Genomic DNA, 17418 nt, shown 5'->3' with positions numbered 1-17418 from the left:
GAGACTTCCTGAGATCGTAGGGCGTTCTGTTGTGGGTCTTGTAATTGGCTGTTCTTTGTGTGACTGTGTATTGCTTTGTGCTGCCCTGTGTTGTGTTACGGCTCGTGTTGCATTACTCTGTCGTTGTTCTGACTGTGTTTTGGGACAGTGTCATAGTGCTGCACTGGATTTTGGGTATTTTAACTGTTCTTGACTTGGCTGCGCGTTGCCTTTTACTGCTCTGTATGATGTTAGGTCTTGCACTGTATTGGTCTGTCATTGTCTTGGCTGTTACTTTGGACTGTCTGGGATTGTACTTATTTATTGTGAAAGTTCCATTGGTTGTTCCTTATTTGACTGCTGGGGTGGTGTGGGCGCCCCTTCGTTTTGGCGCCCCAATCATCCATGGAGTTGTTCTGAGTGGTACTTGAAGTTGGGGGATGGTTGGCAACACAGTGGGGACCTAGATATCTTGTTCCTGTGCTGATGTGACTATAAGTCAATTAGCTTACCCCATAAATAGTGGACAGCCCAAGAGCCTTTTGACTACTTCTGGATGGCAGGGGCCTCCGTGCCAGGATCTCCCCTTGAGCAGGGACGCTCGATTAAGGTTCTGCTCCTCGAGATAGAGATGCCTTGCCGCAACAGATTCTCAGTAAGTGACTAATAGCATACAAAACCTTTTAGCTTTAGCTCAGTGATATAAAGGGTTGATGGCGCAGATACAATCCTTTAGAGGTGAACCATTGCCTAAGTCCGGGGCTAGGAATTGGATCCAGCCGCACCTAGACTCCTCTCCGAGAAGGAGTTTAGAAAGCAAGGGGGTCCTTTCCGAGCCTTGTGACTCAACGGGAGGGTCTCCCAGACAGCTCGTCTGACCCTGGCCCCTAGGCAGGAAATAATCCGGGGTGCGTGGCCATATGGAATCTGGTAAAGCGCCGTCACATGTGCTGCTGCCTTTGGAGAATCACTGTGTTGATGTTTCTGAATGTTTCACCGCTTCTCTCTTAGAAGCGAAGTTAGCCGCTCGGCCTGCCACAACTGCGTATTGCCTTATCCAGCCCCGTATGGCGTCACGTTTGGCATTGTGTTGCCCTCTATTCGCCCGTACTGCCATCTGATCTGTTTTGGCATTGTACTGGTGTGTATTGTGGGTTTTTTAATTGGTTTTGCGTTATTTGAATGCGTGTTGCCCTGTCTAGTGTTGTATCTTGCATTGTACTGCCCCGTCATTCCGTTCACTGTCACTTTAGATGTTCTGGGATTGCAGCGATCCGTATTGTGCAGGTTTTATTCGTTGTTCTGTGTTTGACCGTGTATTGCCTTGTTACCACCTTGTATTGTGTTGCGGCTTGCGTTGTATCGCCGTGTTGTTGTTCTGAGTGCCACCTGATACGTTTCGGTGTTGTACAGCCCTGCGTTATGTCTTCCATTGTATAGCTCTGTCACTGCCTCGACTGCTGTCTCACACGTTTTGGCATTGCATCGCACGGTATTGCGGGATACTTAATCAGTTATTTATTTGACCGTGTATTTCACTGTACTGCCCTGTATTGCGTTATTTCTTGCCTTGTATTGCTCTGTCATTGTCTTGACTGGCATCTCCACTTATTTTTGTTTTCTCCCGCACTGTACTGCGGTTCTTCTAATCGGTTGGTATTTAGTTGACTGCGTCTTCAGTTCTACTCTGTCGTGTAATGTTGCATCTTGGATCGTGTCGCCCTATAGTTGTCTTGACTGCCACCTGAGACTGTGTGGGATCGTACTGCACCGTATTGTGGCGTTTTGATCGGTTGTTTCCTATATTATTCTGTATTGCATTGTAGCAACCTGTATTGTGTTACATTGTGCGTTGTGTTGCCATGAAATAGTCTTAACTGTCCTTTTACACTCTCTGGGGTTGTACCGCACCGAACTGAGGGTGTTTTTGATCGGCTGTTCTATATTTGACTACGTATTGCTTTGTACTGCCCTGTATTTTCCTAAGTCTTGCGTCGTATTGCCCTCTCACCGTGCTGCGAGCCATCTGATGTATTCTGGCGTTGACAGGCACTGTGTTGAGGGCTTCTTAGACTGTTGTACTCTATTTGACCGTGCATCAATTTTGTGATCGGTCGTTCCCTATTTGACTGTGTATTGGCCTTGTACTGCCCTGTGTAAAGTTACGTCTTGCGTTGTATTGCCCTGTCATAGTATTGCCTGTCATAGTCTGTCATGGCACCAGGATGTGCCCTTGAGCGGGGACGCTTGCTTCAGGTTCTGATCCTCAAGGCTGAGAGATCCCTTGCCGCAACAGAGTCTCGGTAAGTGACTAATACCACGCTAAACCTCGTAGCCTTAGCTCAGTGATATAAAGGGTTGATGGCGCGGATATAATCCTTTAGAGGTGAACCGTTGCCCAAGTCCAGGGCTAGGAACTGGATCCAGCCGCACTTAGACTGCTCGTCAAGAAGGAGTTTAGAAAGCAAGGGGGTTGTGGCTCAACGGGAGGGTCTCCCTAACAGCTCGTCTGACCCTGGCCCCTGTGCAATAAATTATCTGGGGTACGTGGCCACGGAACCTGGTAAAGGGATGTTACGTTCACTGCTGCCTTTGTCGAATCACTGTGGTGATGTTTCTAAATGTTTCTCTACTTCTCTCAGGACTGAAGTGAATCGCTCCACCCGCCACAACTGCATATTGCCTTGTCTGGCCCCGTATTGGGTTACCTCTCGTCTTGTATTGCCCGGTCCTTCTTTTGGTTGCCATCTGACCCATGTGAATTCACTGCACTGTGAATTTTTTGACTGTCTGTTATTTATTTGACTGAGTATTGCCTTGTACTGCCTTGTGTACTGCGATGTAGTGCTTTGTATTGCCCTGTAATTGCCTTGACTGCCATCCGAGATGTTTTGAGATCGTACGGCAGCATAGTGCGGGTTTTCTGGTCAGCTGTACTTTATTTGACTGTGTACTGCCTTGTGCTGCCCTGCACGGTGTTCCGTCGCGCGTTGTCATTGTCTCGACCGACATGTGGGATTGTTTGCCATTGTTTGCCAGTGTGTTTTGGGTATTGTAGTTTACTGTTATTCATTGGACTGCGTATTGCCTTGTACTGACCTGTATAACGTTATGTCTTGCACTGCGTTGCCCTGGCATTGTCTTGACCGACATCTGAGACTGTCTGGCATTGTACTGTACTGTATTGGGAGTCTTGTAATTTGCACTAATTTATTTGTCTGCGAATCGGGTTGTACTACCCTGTATACTGTAACGTGTGATGTTGTACCGCCTGTCACTGGCTTAACGGTGGCATCAGAGATACTGTCGTAAGACTGCACTCCGTTCTGAACTTCACTATCGGTGATTTTGTGACGGTGTATTGCCTGGCACTGCCCAGTACTGTGTTACGCTTCACGTTGTATCGCTCTGTCACAGTCTTCAGTGACATCTGACACCTTGTAACATACGATGGCACTGTATTGCCAATTTTTCCATTGGCTATGCTTAATTTGAGCATGTATTGATGTGTAGCGCTCTGTATAATGTTAAGTAGTACACTGTCTTGACTTAATAATAAAAATGCTAGAGGCTGGCGTGGTGCCAAGAGGGAAAGGGTGGCTGTGAGACTCTAAAGGCAGCAGGAAAGCCTGCAGCCCGAGGTGGTGCTGCCGTGCCAGCCTCCAAACCATTTTGGGGTAGGGCTGCGGCTCTGGTGACAACTCCCACGCCTGAAGAGCCAGGAGGGAAAGTCGTGCCTCGTTGGAAAGCTCTTTGGCGGCCGCTCGTGTGGCCCCACAGCCTGTGGGGCTGCGGGCTTTGCGGCGGCCATCAGCCTCAGCGCCACCGGCGCCCACGTGGAGCCGCCGCGCCAGGCCGCGAAGCATTGCCCGGTAGGGCCGCGGCTCTGGCCACAGCTCTCACGCCCGAAGAGCCAGGAGGGAAAGCCGTGCCTCGTTGGAAAGCTCTTTGGCAGCCGCTCGCGTGGCCCCACAGCCCGTGGGGCTGCGGGCTTTGTGGCGGCCGTCAGCCTCGGCGCCACCGGCGCCCACGTGGCGCCGCCGCGCCAGCCTGCGACGCATTTTCCGGTAGGGCCACGTTTCTGGCCACAGCTCCCACGCCCGAAGAGCCAGGAAGGAAAGCTGTGCCTCGTTGGAAAGCTCTTTGGCAGCCGCTCGCGTGGCCCCACAGCCCGTGGGGCTGCGGGCTTTGCGGCGGCCATCAGCCTCGGCACCACCGGCGCCCACGTCGCACCGCCGCGCCAGCCTGCGAAGCATTTTCCGGTAGGGGCGCGGCTCTGGCGACAGCTCCCACGGCCGAAGAGCCAGGAGGGAAAGCCGTGCCTCGTTGGAAAGCTCTTTGGCAGCCGCTCGCGTGGCCCCACAGCCCGTGGGGCTGCGGGCTTTGCGGCGGCCGTCAGCCTCGGCGCCACTGGCGCCCACGTGGCGCCGCCGCGCCAGCCTGCGACGCATTTTCCGGTAGGGCCACGTTTCTGGCCACAGCTCCCACGCCCGAAGAGCCAGGAAGGAAAGCCGTGCCTCGTTGGAAAGCTCTTTGGCAGCCGCTCGCGTGGCCCCACAGACCGTGGGGCTGCGGGCTTTGCGGCGGCCGTCAGCCTCGGCGCCACCGGTGCCCACCTGGCGCCGCCGCGCCAGCCTGCGAAGCATTTTTTGGTAGGGCCGTGGCTTTGCCACAGCTCCCACGCCCGAAGAGCCAGGAGGGAAAGCCGTGCCTCGTTGGAAAGCTCTTTGGCAGCCGCTCGCGTGGCCCCACAGCCCGTGGGGCTGCGGGCTTTGCGGCGGCCGTCAGCCTCGGCGCCACCGGCGCCCACGTGGCGCCGCCGCGCCAGCCTGCGAAGCATTTTCCGGTAGGGCCGCGGCTGTGGCCACAGCTCCCACGCCCGAAGAGCCAGGAGGGAAAGCCGTGCCTCGTTGGAAAGCTCTTTGGCAGCCGCTCGCGTGGCCCCACAGCCCGTGGGGCTGCGGGCTTTGCGGCGGCCGTCAGCCTCGGCGCCACCGGCGCCCACTTGGCGCCGCCGCACTAGCCTGCGAAGCATTTTCGGGTAGGGCCGCGGCTCTGGCCACAGCTCCCATGCCCGAAGAGCCAGGAGGGAAAGCCGTGCCTCGTTGGAAAGCTCTTTGGCAGCCGCTCGCGTGGCACCACAGCCCGTGGGGCTGCGGGCTTTGCGGTGGCCGTCAGCCTCGGTGCCACCGGCGCCCACCTGGCGCCGCCGCGCCAGTCTGCGAAGCATTTTCCGGTAGGGGCGCGGCTCTGGCGACAGCTCCCACGGCCGAAGAGCCAGGAGGGAAAGCCGTGCCTCGTTGGAAAGCTCTTTGGCAGCCGCTCGCGTGGCCCCACAGCCCGTGGGGCTGCGGGCTTTGCGGCGGCCGTCAGCCTCGGCGCCACTGGCGCCCACGTGGCGCCGCCGCGCCAGCCTGCGACGCATTTTCCGGTAGGGCCACGTTTCTGGCCACAGCTCCCACGCCCGAAGAGCCAGGAAGGAAAGCCGTGCCTCGTTGGAAAGCTCTTTGGCAGCCGCTCGCGTGGCCCCACAGACCGTGGGGCTGCGGGCTTTGCGGCGGCCGTCAGCCTCGGCGCCACCGGTGCCCACCTGGCGCCGCCGCGCCAGCCTGCGAAGCATTTTTTGGTAGGGCCGTGGCTTTGCCACAGCTCCCACGCCCGAAGAGCCAGGAGGGAAAGCCGTGCCTCGTTGGAAAGCTCTTTGGCAGCCGCTCGCGTGGCCCCACAGCCCGTGGGGCTGCGGGCTTTGCGGCGGCCGTCAGCCTCGGCGCCACCGGCGCCCACGTGGCGCCGCCGCGCCAGCCTGCGAAGCATTTTCCGGTAGGGCCGCGGCTGTGGCCACAGCTCCCACGCCCGAAGAGCCAGGAGGGAAAGCCGTGCCTCGTTGGAAAGCTCTTTGGCAGCCGCTCGCGTGGCCCCACAGCCCGTGGGGCTGCGGGCTTTGCGGCGGCCGTCAGCCTCGGCGCCACCGGCGCCCACTTGGCGCCGCCGCACTAGCCTGCGAAGCATTTTCGGGTAGGGCCGCGGCTCTGGCGACAGCTCCCACGCCCGAAGAGCCAGGAGGGAAAGCCGTGCCTCGTTGGAAAGCTCTTTGGCAGCCGCTCGCGTGGCCCCACAGCCCGTGGGGCTGCGGGCTTTGCGGCGGCCGTCAGCCTCGGCACCACCGGCGCCCACGTGGCGCCGCCGCGCCAGCCTGCGAAGCATTTTCCGGTAGGGCCGTGGCTCTGGCCACAGCTCTAACGCCCGAAGAGCCAGGAAGGAAAGCCGTGCCTCGTTGGAAAGCTCTTTGGCAGCTGCTCGTGTGGCCCCACAGCCCGTGGGGCTGCGGGCTTTGCGGCGGCCGTCAGCCTCGGCGCCACCAGCGCCCACGTGGTGCCGCCGCGCCAGCCTGCGAAGCATTTTCCGGTAGGGCTGCGGCTCTGGACACAGCTCCCACGCCCGAAGAGCCAGGAGGGAAAGCCGTGCCTCGTTGGAAAGCTCTTTGGCAGCCGCTCGCGTGGCCCCACAGCCCGTGGGGCTGCGGGCTTTGTGGCGGCCGTCAGCCTCGGCGCCACCGGCGCCCACGTGGCGCCGCCGCAGTAGCGTGCGAAGCATTTTCCAGTAGGGCCGCGGCTCTGGCCACAGTTTCCATGCCCGAAGAGCCAGGAGGGAAAGCCGTGCCTCGTTGGAAAGCTCTTTGGCAGCCGCTCGCGTGGCCCCACAGCCCGTGGGGCTGCGGGCTTTGCGGCGGCCGTCAGCCTTGGCGCCACCGGCGCCCACTTGGCGCTGCCGCAGTAGCGTGCGAAGCATTTTCCGGTAGGGCTGCGGCTCTGGCCACAGCTCCCACGCCCGAAGAGCCAGGAGGGAAAGCCGTGCCTCCTTGGAAAGCTCTTTGGCAGCCGCTCGCGTGGCCCCAGAGCCCGTGGGGCTGCGGGCTTTGCGGCGGCCGTCAGCGTCGGCGCCACCGGAGCCCATGTGGAGCCGCCGCAGTAGCGTGCGAAGCATTTTCCGGTAGGGCCGCGGCTCTGGCCACAGCTTCCATGCCCGAAGAGCCAGGAGGGAAAGCCGTGCCTCGTTGGAAAGCTCTTTGGCAGCCGCTCGCGTGGCACCACAGCCCGTGGGGCTGCGGGCTTTGCGGCGGCCGTCAGCCTCGGCGCCACCGGCGCCCATGTGGCGCCGCCGCGCCAGCCTGCGAAGCATTTTCCGGTAGGGCCGCGGCTCTGGCCACAGCTCCCACGCCCGAAGAGCCAGGAGGGAAAGCCGTGCCTCGTTGGAAAGCTCTTTGGCAGCCGCTCGCGTGGCCTCACAGCCCGTGGGGCTGCGGGCTTTCCGGCGGCCGTCAGCCTTGGCGCCACCGGCGCCCACTTGGCGCCGCCGCACTAGCCTGCGAAGCATTTTCCGGTAGGGCCGCGGCTCTGGCCACAGCTCCCATGCCCGAAGAGCCAGGAGGGAAAGCCGTGCCTCGTTGGAAAGCTCTTTGGCAGCCGCTCGCGTGGCCCCACAGCCCGTGGGGCTGCGGGCTTTGCGGCGGCCGTCAGCGTCGGCGCCACCGGCGCCCACGTGGCGCCGCCGCGCCAGCCTGCGAAGCATTTTCCGGTAGGGCCGTGGCTCTGGCCACAGCTCTAACGCCCGAAGAGCCAGGAGGGAAAGCCGTGCCTCGTTGGAAAGCTCTTTGGCAGCCGCTCGCGTGGCCCCACAGCCCGTGGGGCTGCGGGCTTTGCGGCGGCCGTCAGCCTCGGCGCCACCGGCGCCCACCAGGCGCCGCCGCGCCAGCCTGCGAAGCATTGTCCAGTAGGGCCGCGGCTCTGGCCACAGCTCCCACGCCCGAAGAGCCAGGAGGGAAAGCCGTGCCTCGTTGGAAAGCTCTTTGGCAGCCGCTCGCGTGGCCCCACAGCCCGTGGGGCTGCGGGCTTTGCGGCGGCCGTCAGCCTCGGCGCCACTGGCGCCCACGTGGCGCCGCCGCGCCAGGCTGCGAAGCATTTTCCGGTAGGGCCGCGGCTCTGGCCACAGCTCCCATGCCCGAAGAGCCAGGAGGGAAAGCCGTGCCTCGTTGGAAAGCTCTTTGGCAGCCGCTCGCGTGGCCCCACAGCCCGTGGAGCTGCGGGCTTTGCGGCGGCCGTCAGCCTCGGCGCCACTGGCGCCCACGTGGCGCCGCCGCGCCAGCCTGCGACGCATTTTCCGGTAGGGCCACGTTTCTGGCCACAGCTCCCACGCCCGAAGAGCCAGGAGGGAAAGTCGTGCGTAGTTGGAAAGCTCTTTGGCAGCCGCTCGCGTGGCCCCACAGCCCGTGGGGCTGCGGGCTTTGCCGCAGCCGTCAGCCTCGGCGCCACCGGCGCCCACGTGGCGCCGCCGCACTAGCGTGCGAAGCATTTTCCGGTAGGGCCGCGGCTCTGGCCACTGCTCCCACGCCCGAAATGCCAGGAGGGAAAGCCGTGCCTCGTTGGAAAGCTCTTTGGCAGCCGCTCGCGTGGCCCCACAGCCCGTGGGGCTGCGGGCTTTGCGGCGGCCGTCAGCCTCGGCGCCACCGGCGCCCACTTGGTGCCGCCGCACTAGCCTGCGAAGCATTTTCCGGTAGGGCCGCGGCTCTGGCCACAGCTCCCACGCCCGAAGAGCCAGGAGGGAAAGCTGTGCCTCGTTGGAAAGCTCTTTGGCAGCCGTTCGCGTGGCCCCACAGCCCGTGGGGCTGCGGGCTTTGCGGCGGCCGTCAGCGTCGGCGCCACCGGCGCCCACGTGGCGCCGCCGCGCCAGCCTGCGAAGCATTTTCCGGTAGGGCCGCGGCTCTGGCCACAGCTCCCATGCCCGAAGAGCCAGGAGGGAAAGCCGTGCCTCGTTGGAAAGCTCTTTGGCAGCCGCTCGCGTGGCCCCACAGCCCGTGGGGCTGCGAGATTTGCGGCGGCCGTCAGCCTTGGCGCCACCGGCACCCACGTCGCGCCGTGCGCCAGCCTGCGAAGCATTTTCCGGTAGGGCTGCGGCTCTGGCCACAGCTCCCACGCCCGAAGAGCCAGGAGGGAAAGCCGTGCCTCGTTGGAAAGCTCTTTGGCAGCCGCTCGCGTGGCCCCACAGCCCGTGGGGCTGCGGGCTTTGCGGTGGCCGTCAGCCTCGGCGCCACCGGCGCCAACGTGGCGCCGCCGCGCCAGCCTGCGAAGCATTTTCCGGTAGGGCCGCGGCTCTGGCCACTGCTCCCACGCCCGAAATGCCAGGAGGGAAAGCCGTGCCTCGTTGGAAAGCTCTTTGGCAGCCGCTCGCGTGGCCCCACAGCCCGTTGGGCTGCGGGCCTTGCGGCGGCCGTCAGCCTCGGCGCCACCGGCGCCCACTTGGCGCCGCCGCACTAGCCTGCGAAGCATTTTCCGGTAGGGCCGCGGCTCTGGCCACAGCTCCCACGCCCGAAGAGCCAGGAGGGAAAGCCGTGCCTCGTTGGAAAGCTCTTTGGCAGCCGCTCGCGTGGCCCCACAGCCCGTGGGGCTGCGAGATTTGCGGCGGCCGTCAGCCTCGGCGCCACCAGCACCCACGTCGCGCCGTGCGCCAGCCTGCGAAGCATTTTCCGGTAGGGCCGCGGCTCTGGCCACAGCTCCCACGCCTGAAGAGCCAGGAGGGAAAGCCGTGCCTCGTTGGAAAGCTCTTTGGCAGCCGCTCGCGTGGCCCCACAGCCCGTGGGGCTGCGGGCTTTGCGGTGGCCGTCAGCCTCGGCGCCACCGGCGCCAACGTGGCGCCGCCGCGCCAGCCTGCGAAGCATTTTCCGGTAGGGCCATGGCTCTGGCCACAGCTCCCACGCCCGAAGAGCCAGGAGGGAAAGCCGTGCCTCGTTGGAAAGCTCTTTGGCAGCCGCTCGCGTGGCCCCACAGCCCGTGGGGCTGCGGGCTTTGCGGCGGCCGTCAGCCTCGACGCCACCGGCGCCCACGTGGCGCCGCCGCGCCAGCCTGCGAAGCATTTTCCGGTAGGGCCGGGCCCTGGCCACAGCTCCCACGCCCGAAGAGCCAGGAGGGAAAGCCGTGCCTCGTTGGAAAGCTCTTTGGCAGCCGCTCGCGTGGCCCCATAGCCCGTGGGGCTGCGGGCTTTGCGGCGGCCGTCAGCCTCGGCGCCACCGGCGCCCACGTGGCGACGCCGCACTAGCCTGCGAAGCATTTTCCGGTAGGGCCGTGGCTCTGGCCACAGCTCCCATGCCCGAAGAGCCAGGAGGGAAAGCCGTGCCTCGTTGGAAAGCTCTTTGGCAGCCGCTCGCGTGGCCCCACAGCCCGTGGGGCTGCGGGCTTTGTGGCGGCCGTCAGCCTCGGCGCCACCGGCGCCCACGTGGCGCCGCCGCACTAGACTGCGAAGCATTTTCCGGTAGGGCCGCGGCTCTGGCCACAGCTCCCACGCCCGAAGAGCCAGGAGGGAAAGCCGTGCCTCGTTGGAAAGCTCTTTGGCAGCCGCTCGTGTGGCCCCACAGCCCGTGGGGCTGCAGGCTTTGCGGCGGCCGTCAGCCTCGGCGCCACCGGCGCCTACCTGGCCCGGCCGCGCCAGACTGCGAAGCATTTTCCGGTAGGGCCGCGGCTCTGGCCACAGCTCCCACGCCCGAAGAGCCAGGAGGGAAAGCCGTGCCTCGTTGGAAAGCTCTTTGGCAGCTGCTCGCGTGGCCCCACAGCCCGTGGGGCTGCGGGCTTTGCGGTGGCCGTCAGCCTCGGCGCCACCGGCGCCCACTTGACGCCGCCGCACTAGCCTCCGAAGCATTTTCCGGTAGGGCCGCGGCTCTGGCCACAGCTCCCACGCCCGAAGAGCCAGGAGGGAAAGCCGTGCCTCGTTGGAAAGCTCTTTGGCAGCCGCTCGCGTGGCCCCACAGCCCGTGGGGCTGCGGGCTTTGCGGTGGCCGTCAGCCTCGGCGCCACCGGCGCCCACCTGGCGCCGCCGCGCCAGTCTGTGAAGCATTTTCCGGTAGGGCCGCGGCTCTGGCCACAGCTTCCACGCCCGAAGAGCCAGGAGGGAAAGCCGTGCCTCGTTGGAAAGCTCTTTGGCAGCCGCTCGCGTGGCCCCACAGCCCGTGGGGCTGCGGGCTTTGCGGCGGCCGTCAGCCTCGGCGCCACCGGCGCCCACGTGGCGCCGCCGCGCCAGCCTGCGAAGCATTTTCCGGTAGGGCCGCGGCTCTGGCCACAGCTCCCATGCCCGAAGAGCCAGGAGGGAAAGCCGTGCCTCGTTGGAAAGCTCTTTGGCAGCCGCTCGCGTGGCCCCACAGCCCGTGGGGCTGCGGGCTTTGCGGCGGCCGTCAGCCTCGGCGCCACCGGCACCCACGTCGCGCTGCCGCGCCAGCCTGCGAAGCATTTTCCGGTAGGACCGCGGCTGTGGCCACAGCTCCCACGCCCGAAGAGGCAGGAGGGAAAGCCGTGCCTCGTTGGAAAGCTCTTTGGCAGCCGCTCGCGTGGCCCCACAGCCCGTGGGGCTGCGGGCTTTGCGGCGGCCGTCAGCCTCGGCGCCACCGGCGCCCACGTGGCGCCGCCGCACTAGACTGCGAAGCATTTTCCGGTAGGGCCGCGGCTCTGGCCACAGCTCCCACGCCCGAAGAGCCAGGAGGGAAAGCCGTGCCTCGTTGGAAAGCTCTTTGGCAGCCGCTCGTGTGGCCCCACAGCCCGTGGGGCTGCAGGCTTTGCGGCGGCCGTCAGCCTCGGCGCCACCGGCGCCTACCTGGCCCGGCCGCGCCAGACTGCGAAGCATTTTCCGGTAGGGCCGCGGCTCTGGCCACAGCTCCCACGCCCGAAGAGCCAGGAGGGAAAGCCGTGCCTCGTTGGAAAGCTCTTTGGCAGCTGCTCGCGTGGCCCCACAGCCCGTGGGGCTGCGGGCTTTGCGGCGGCCGTCAGCCTCGGCGCCACCGGCGCCCACTTGACGTCGCCGCACTAGCCTCCGAAGCATTTTCCGGTAGGGCCGCGGCTCTGGCCACAGCTCCCACGCCCGAAGAGCCAGGAGGGAAAGCCGTGCCTCGTTGGAAAGCTCTTTGGCAGCCGCTCGCGTGGCCCCACAGCCCGTGGGGCTGCGGGCTTTGCGGTGGCCGTCAGCCTTGGCGCCACCAGCGCCCACCTGGCGCCGCCGCGCCAGTCTGTGAAGCATTTTCCGGTAGGGCCGCGGCTCTGGCCACAGCTTCCACGCCCGAAGAGCCAGGAGGGAAAGCCGTGCCTCGTTGGAAAGCTCTTTGGCAGCCGCTCGCGTGGCCCCACAGCCCGTGGGGCTGCGGGATTTGCGGCGGCCGTCAGCCTCGGCGCCACCGGCACCCACGTCGCGCCGTGCGCCATCCTGCGAAGCATTTTCCGGTAGGGCCATGGCTCTGGCCACAGCTCCCACGCCCGAAGAGCCAGGAGGGAAAGCCGTGCCTCGTTGGAAAGCTCTTTGGCAGCCGCTCGCGTGGCCCCACAGCCCGTGGGGCTGCGGGCTTTGCGGCGGCCGTCAGCCTCGGCGCCACCGGCGCCCACCTGGCGCCGCCGCGCCAGCCTGCGAAGCATTTTCCGGTACGTTACTTCCGGGTGGTCACGTGGGGAGCGGCGTCTGCCGGCCGCGTTTCCGTCGGGCGGGAGGATGGTAGGCGGCCCCCGCTCCTGGGACGGTTCCCCCCCGCCCCGCGTCCCCCCCCCCGCGTCCCCGGGCTCCCAGGCCGGCCCCGGCCCCGGCCCCCCCCCCGCGTCCTCCGCCTCGGATCCCCCCTCCCTTCCCCCCTCGCGTCCCCCCCCATCGGGACAGTTCTCCCCCCGTGTCCCCGGGTTCCCGGGCCGGACCTCCTTTGCTCCCGGGCCGGCATCCCCCCGCTCCCGGGCCTGCAGCCCCCCCGCTCCCTGTTCCTTTGCGAGGAGACGGGCCCCGGCCCTCCTCCCCAGCCGAGGCACTGCCGGCAGATGTCCTCCCCCCGTCTTGTTCCCGACAGCGGCGGCCGCCCCTGGCTGCGCTTGGTCGCCTCTCGATGCAGGTGCCAGGAGCATCCGGGTGGGGAAAGCAGCGTCTCCAGGAGCTCCTGCTGCAGGTGGGGCTCCCGCTGGGGCCAGTGGTCGGGGAACTGCTGCCCCTTCTCTTTCTCTCCCGGAGGCCGCGGTTGTCCGCTCCTCCCCGGGGTTGTCGTGGGCTGCCTTTGCCACAGACTTGCCTGGGCTGTCTCCGTTCAGCCCCGTTCTCCCTCCTGGTGTGGGCGACCTGGGACTGGTGGACGTTTACTGGGTTTGAACAGGAGCTGCTGTGGGTGAAGCTTAAGATGCTTGAAAAACGTGAAACAGCCAGAGAACAACATCAAGGTGATTGAGCCAGAAGGTGCTTCCTGCGGCAGGGAAGAGACAGCCAAGCATTTCTGGGTGAGGAAGGGTCCCCTCTGAGTTGTCCTCAGCAGACCAGATTGCTGATATGTACCGCAGGGTCCGTACGCGTATCCAAAATCACGGTATGGCCATGGGGAAGGGTTGTGTGCGTGCAAGGCTGCACATCTGGGAAGCTTCATATCGCAAGAGCTGTAAGACACCGCTGTGTTCTCTTAGGTGGAGGATGGTCAAGTGACCAGCGCTGCAGAAGAGGAAGGGAGTCATGTCCCTCCTCCTCCTCGAGTAGCACACAAAAAACCCCCCGTGGTCAAATCATAGCTGTGTATTTTGGAGACGGACAGTTTAGTAGTATCCGTTCACAGCTGTGCAAGTTAAATTAGCGCCGAAGGAAAGCCAAGTACTTTCACAGGGTAAGTATTTTCACTGGGTGGATGTAAACTTCATGCACACCTTCTCAGGGAAAGGAAAAGGGCCAGGTGTTTCCCAGCACCAGCCGGAGGGTTCGCCCTTATGCTAAGAACGTGTTCAAAATGGCACTGATTAGTCTTAATCCTGACTTTTAAGAGTTCAGATGGCGCTGGCTTTTGAAGGCTGTGCTGTATTTCGAGCTGAGCTGTTTCCCCAGCTCCTGTCCCGTCCCTCCGTCTGACGGAATTCCTCTGCTCTCTTCTGTGCTGTTTTTTTGGGATGCTGAGCTATAATTGGGGATTTTTGTTTTCCAGGTGCCTCGTCGTAGGCGTCTCGTGCTGCTCGAGAGATGCCCCAGCCCAGGTTTGCAGCCGGTGGCGGAGCCCCCCTGAGGAGAAGGGGCCAGCCCTGGATCTGGGCGTTTTGAGCCTTTTTTTGGGGTGAATAGAAGGGTGTCTGTGTGTGTGTGTCTTGGGGGGTGATGGTGTCATTTGGGGCACCCCGATGTCACTGGGGCAGCGATGACGCAGCAGAGGAGCAGGTGAGTGGGAGATGGGGGGAGGGGTTACGTGGAGTTGCCCCCCCAAAAGAAGTGGGTCGCGGCCCCAGAATGTCTGAAAATTCTTGGGATGCATTAAAAAATGTGAAAACCTGTAACTATGGGCAGGAGGCGTTGAAATAGGGAATGAGAAATATACATATATATAAATTATGTATGTAAAAGTTCAAAATAAAAACCTCTGTCTCTAAGGATTCTGTGCTTCTGTGTTATATGAAAGATCCTAGAATATAAAAATACTTAGATGCGTTTATAAAAAGATATTAGTGTCAAACTAGGTGTGTAGGCAGACAGCCTAAATAGATATTCGGTATCAAAAGCGTTAAGGTAGGAAACGGGCAACGTAAATTCCCTAAACGCACAGATGTGTGTCAATACCGGGGCGGGTGCTGCCGCCTGGCGGCTGAAGGCGCGTCCTGCAGGTGGGGGGCGGCGCATGCGCAGTGCCCGCGCCTCCCGGCCCCCCTCGGCCCCCGCCGCCGGCGCCGCGTGGGTTCCGCAGCTCGTGCGCAGGCGCGGCTTCGCGGAGGCCCGTCCGGCCGCAGTCTCAAGAGAGCGGCGGCCGGAGGGCGAACCAGGACCGCCAGGACTCTGGCGAGCTCCGCGCCACCTGGAGCGGCGTCGGTGCCGCCCGCCCGGCCTCCAGAGCGGCCATCGGCCCCTCCGCATCGGCTCTTACGCGTTACTGCGGCCCCGTCAGTGCCCGGCAGTTTTCCGGGTTTCCATCTACGTGACCCCGCGGTCCTCCAGGACCCCGGAAGTGCCCCCTCAGTCCTCCGACGCGCGTCTCCATGGCACTTCGGTCCTCCAGGAGCCCGGAAGTGCCCCCTCAGTCCTCCGACGCGCGTCTCCGTGGCACTTCGGTCCTCCAGGAGCCCGGAAGTGACCCCTCAGTCCTCCGACGCGCGTCTCCGTGGCACTTCGGTCCTCCAGGACCCCGGAAGTGTACCCTCAGTCCTCCGACGCGCGTCTCTATGGCACTTCGGTCCTCCAGGAGCCCGGAAGTGCCCCCTCAGTCCTCCAACGCGCGTCTCTATGGCACTTTAGTCCTCCAGGAGCCCGTAAATGCTCATAAGTCTTCTGGAAATCATATGCTTCCAACACTCTTCCAAAATGATAAAACACGATTATCAGTTAACCACAAAAATATCTGAAGATCGCAAAAATAATGCAACCCCTGCAGAGCTCTCTTCTCCACAGCAACAACTGGACAGAAATCATACAAAAGCGGTAAGAGAATCACCAGAGGTTGGTCCCAAATGGAAATAAAAAGGGGAGGTGCTTCGCCTGCTGGGAACTTAAGGCAGGAGAAGCGAAGCTGCTGCTCCCGCTGCTGCCCGCCTTCACGTCTTCTGGGGGTTGGCCCCGCCCCTTTCCCAGGGGATTGTGGGAAGGGCGGTGGGCGGGGCCTGAGGGCAGTGGGCGGGGCCCGGGGTACATGAGCCCCAGCCCGGGCTCAGGAGCTCATTCTGCTGCTGGGCCCCGTGGGGTGGGTGCTCTGCTGGTCCCTCGCTTTGCTGCAGCTTTGGGACAGGCTCAGCTGTTTGGGCAGGCGTGTTTCGGCATTTAGGGAGGCAGAGGTGAGAAGGCTGAGCTGAGACCTTCGGGAGCAGTAAACATCCAGCTGCCTGTATGGTAGAAAGTTGACTGGTATGCTCCTTTTTTTTTCGGGTCATAACTTTGTGATGAGTGTTTAGGGGGTGCCCAGATGGTTTAATAGTATGCTTTTCTTTGTTCTAGGAGCACTGCATCTTCCTAGAATTTCTGACTTTATTGAAGATAGAACTGTGGGTTTTTCACCAGTTTTGCAGTATGCTGTGTAAATTGCTGATATTGTTTCTCTTAATTGGGTTGATGATGAGATTATCTTATGGGGGTTAGGGTGAGCGTTTTGTATGCATCTGCATATATGGCACTAGCATTTCTCAAGAAAGCAGCAGGGATGTAAGGCATAGCGTCGTTCAGGGTATGGCATGGCTCATCACCTTTCCCCGTTGCCCATGGAGTGCCACGGCGTCCCTAGAGTTTTTGCAGCGGGCAGCAGGCCCCTCATAGATTGTGTCAGGACATTATTTGTTTTGTGGGTCTGATGCAGAGCCCAGAGTCTGTGGGAAGACAGAAGATAGGAGGTGCCTGCCAAACGCAGGGCACAGCTCAGAAGAGCTGCTCCTGAGAAGCAGCCGGCGTAGGGGGTTCAGGGTTGCAAATACAGGATGGGAGCTGTCAGGAAGAAGTGAGGCTCCTTCCCTGACGGTTGAGGAGAAGAGAAGGGGTTTCTAAAGTTTTGGCGCTGGGGGCTGGCTAGGAAAAGGAGGTGGGTTCATCAGTCTCTGTCATATCGGTTTTGCATTTGGATTTGGGTGTCGACAGGGTCTGGTCTGTTCTAGTCTCTTGCATTTGAGGTGAGCTGGACAGTGTGGAGGAGGAGCACGGGACTGGTGATTTTGCAGAAATGCAATGGTAATTTTGTGTTTGTTGGTATCTTAGGTGCCATAAATAATTGTTGCTGCAGCCTCCGACTGGAATCGACGTGAAGCAGGTGAGTGGATTGCCATGGCACCTCTGAGGATGAGGGTGTTGTGGAAGAGGTTGGCATCTACTGTCACGGTGGTCACTGCTGGAGCTGTGATTTCTTTTTGTTTTGCTGATGAAGAGGAACATGGTGACTGCAGGAACACATCAGTTAGCTGTTTGTTGTGGTTTTTTTTGTCAAGGATGAATTCAGACCACTGGCCCTCTGAAAGCGAAGTAGAGGGACAGGTGCTGGAGGGGGGCCAAGGTTGACAGTTTCAGGGAGGAGTTTTAAAGTCAGGCTAGAGCAGAGGGCTATGCGGGAGCAGTCTCCTCTGAGTAGGTAAAGGGAGTGGGTTACTTTTCAGCACAAAGCTAGTGTGTGCTGGGCAGGGCAGTTCTGGCCTGTGTCTTCGGTTGTGTAGTTTGTGCGCTCTGTCTTCTGTGTCTTGGACTTTCCTTAGGTTTTGGTGTCCTTATTTCTCTTTGCACTCAAGGAGCACAGCATGTGCCTCGGGCACCACCTGTAGGGTCTCAAATGCCTGTGCTAATTGGCAGAGTGCCCAATGGGCACTTCTTTTCTTGCATAACAATTTTAAAGTGCAGATAGGACTTGCCTCTCAGGAGTTTCTGAATGGTCCTCTTCTGCAGCGTCGTTCCCGGCTGCCTGAGCAGCTCTCTTCTCTGAGCCCTAGCAGTTCTAGCCACCTGCTGTTACGCACT

General features: G+C 62.0%; 1 long non-coding RNA gene across 1 annotated transcript; it reads left to right on the top strand.

Annotated features, from left to right (window-relative positions):
- Positions 1–12834: 12834 nt before the first annotated feature.
- On the top strand, positions 12835–14070 carry LOC134526943 (uncharacterized). Its single transcript, XR_010074053.1, has 3 exons — positions 12835–12931; positions 13133–13627; positions 13940–14070. It is a non-coding gene; the product is annotated as an uncharacterized LOC134526943 (long non-coding RNA).
- Positions 14071–17418: the final 3348 nt, after the last annotated feature.

The sequence above is a fragment of the Chroicocephalus ridibundus genome, chromosome 24 (genome assembly GCF_963924245.1).
Source record: "Chroicocephalus ridibundus chromosome 24, bChrRid1.1, whole genome shotgun sequence".
NCBI classification, from domain to species: Eukaryota; Metazoa; Chordata; class Aves; order Charadriiformes; family Laridae; genus Chroicocephalus; species Chroicocephalus ridibundus.
The sequence above is the reverse complement of the archived record's forward strand: the minus strand, read 5'-3'. Positions and strand labels throughout refer to the sequence as shown.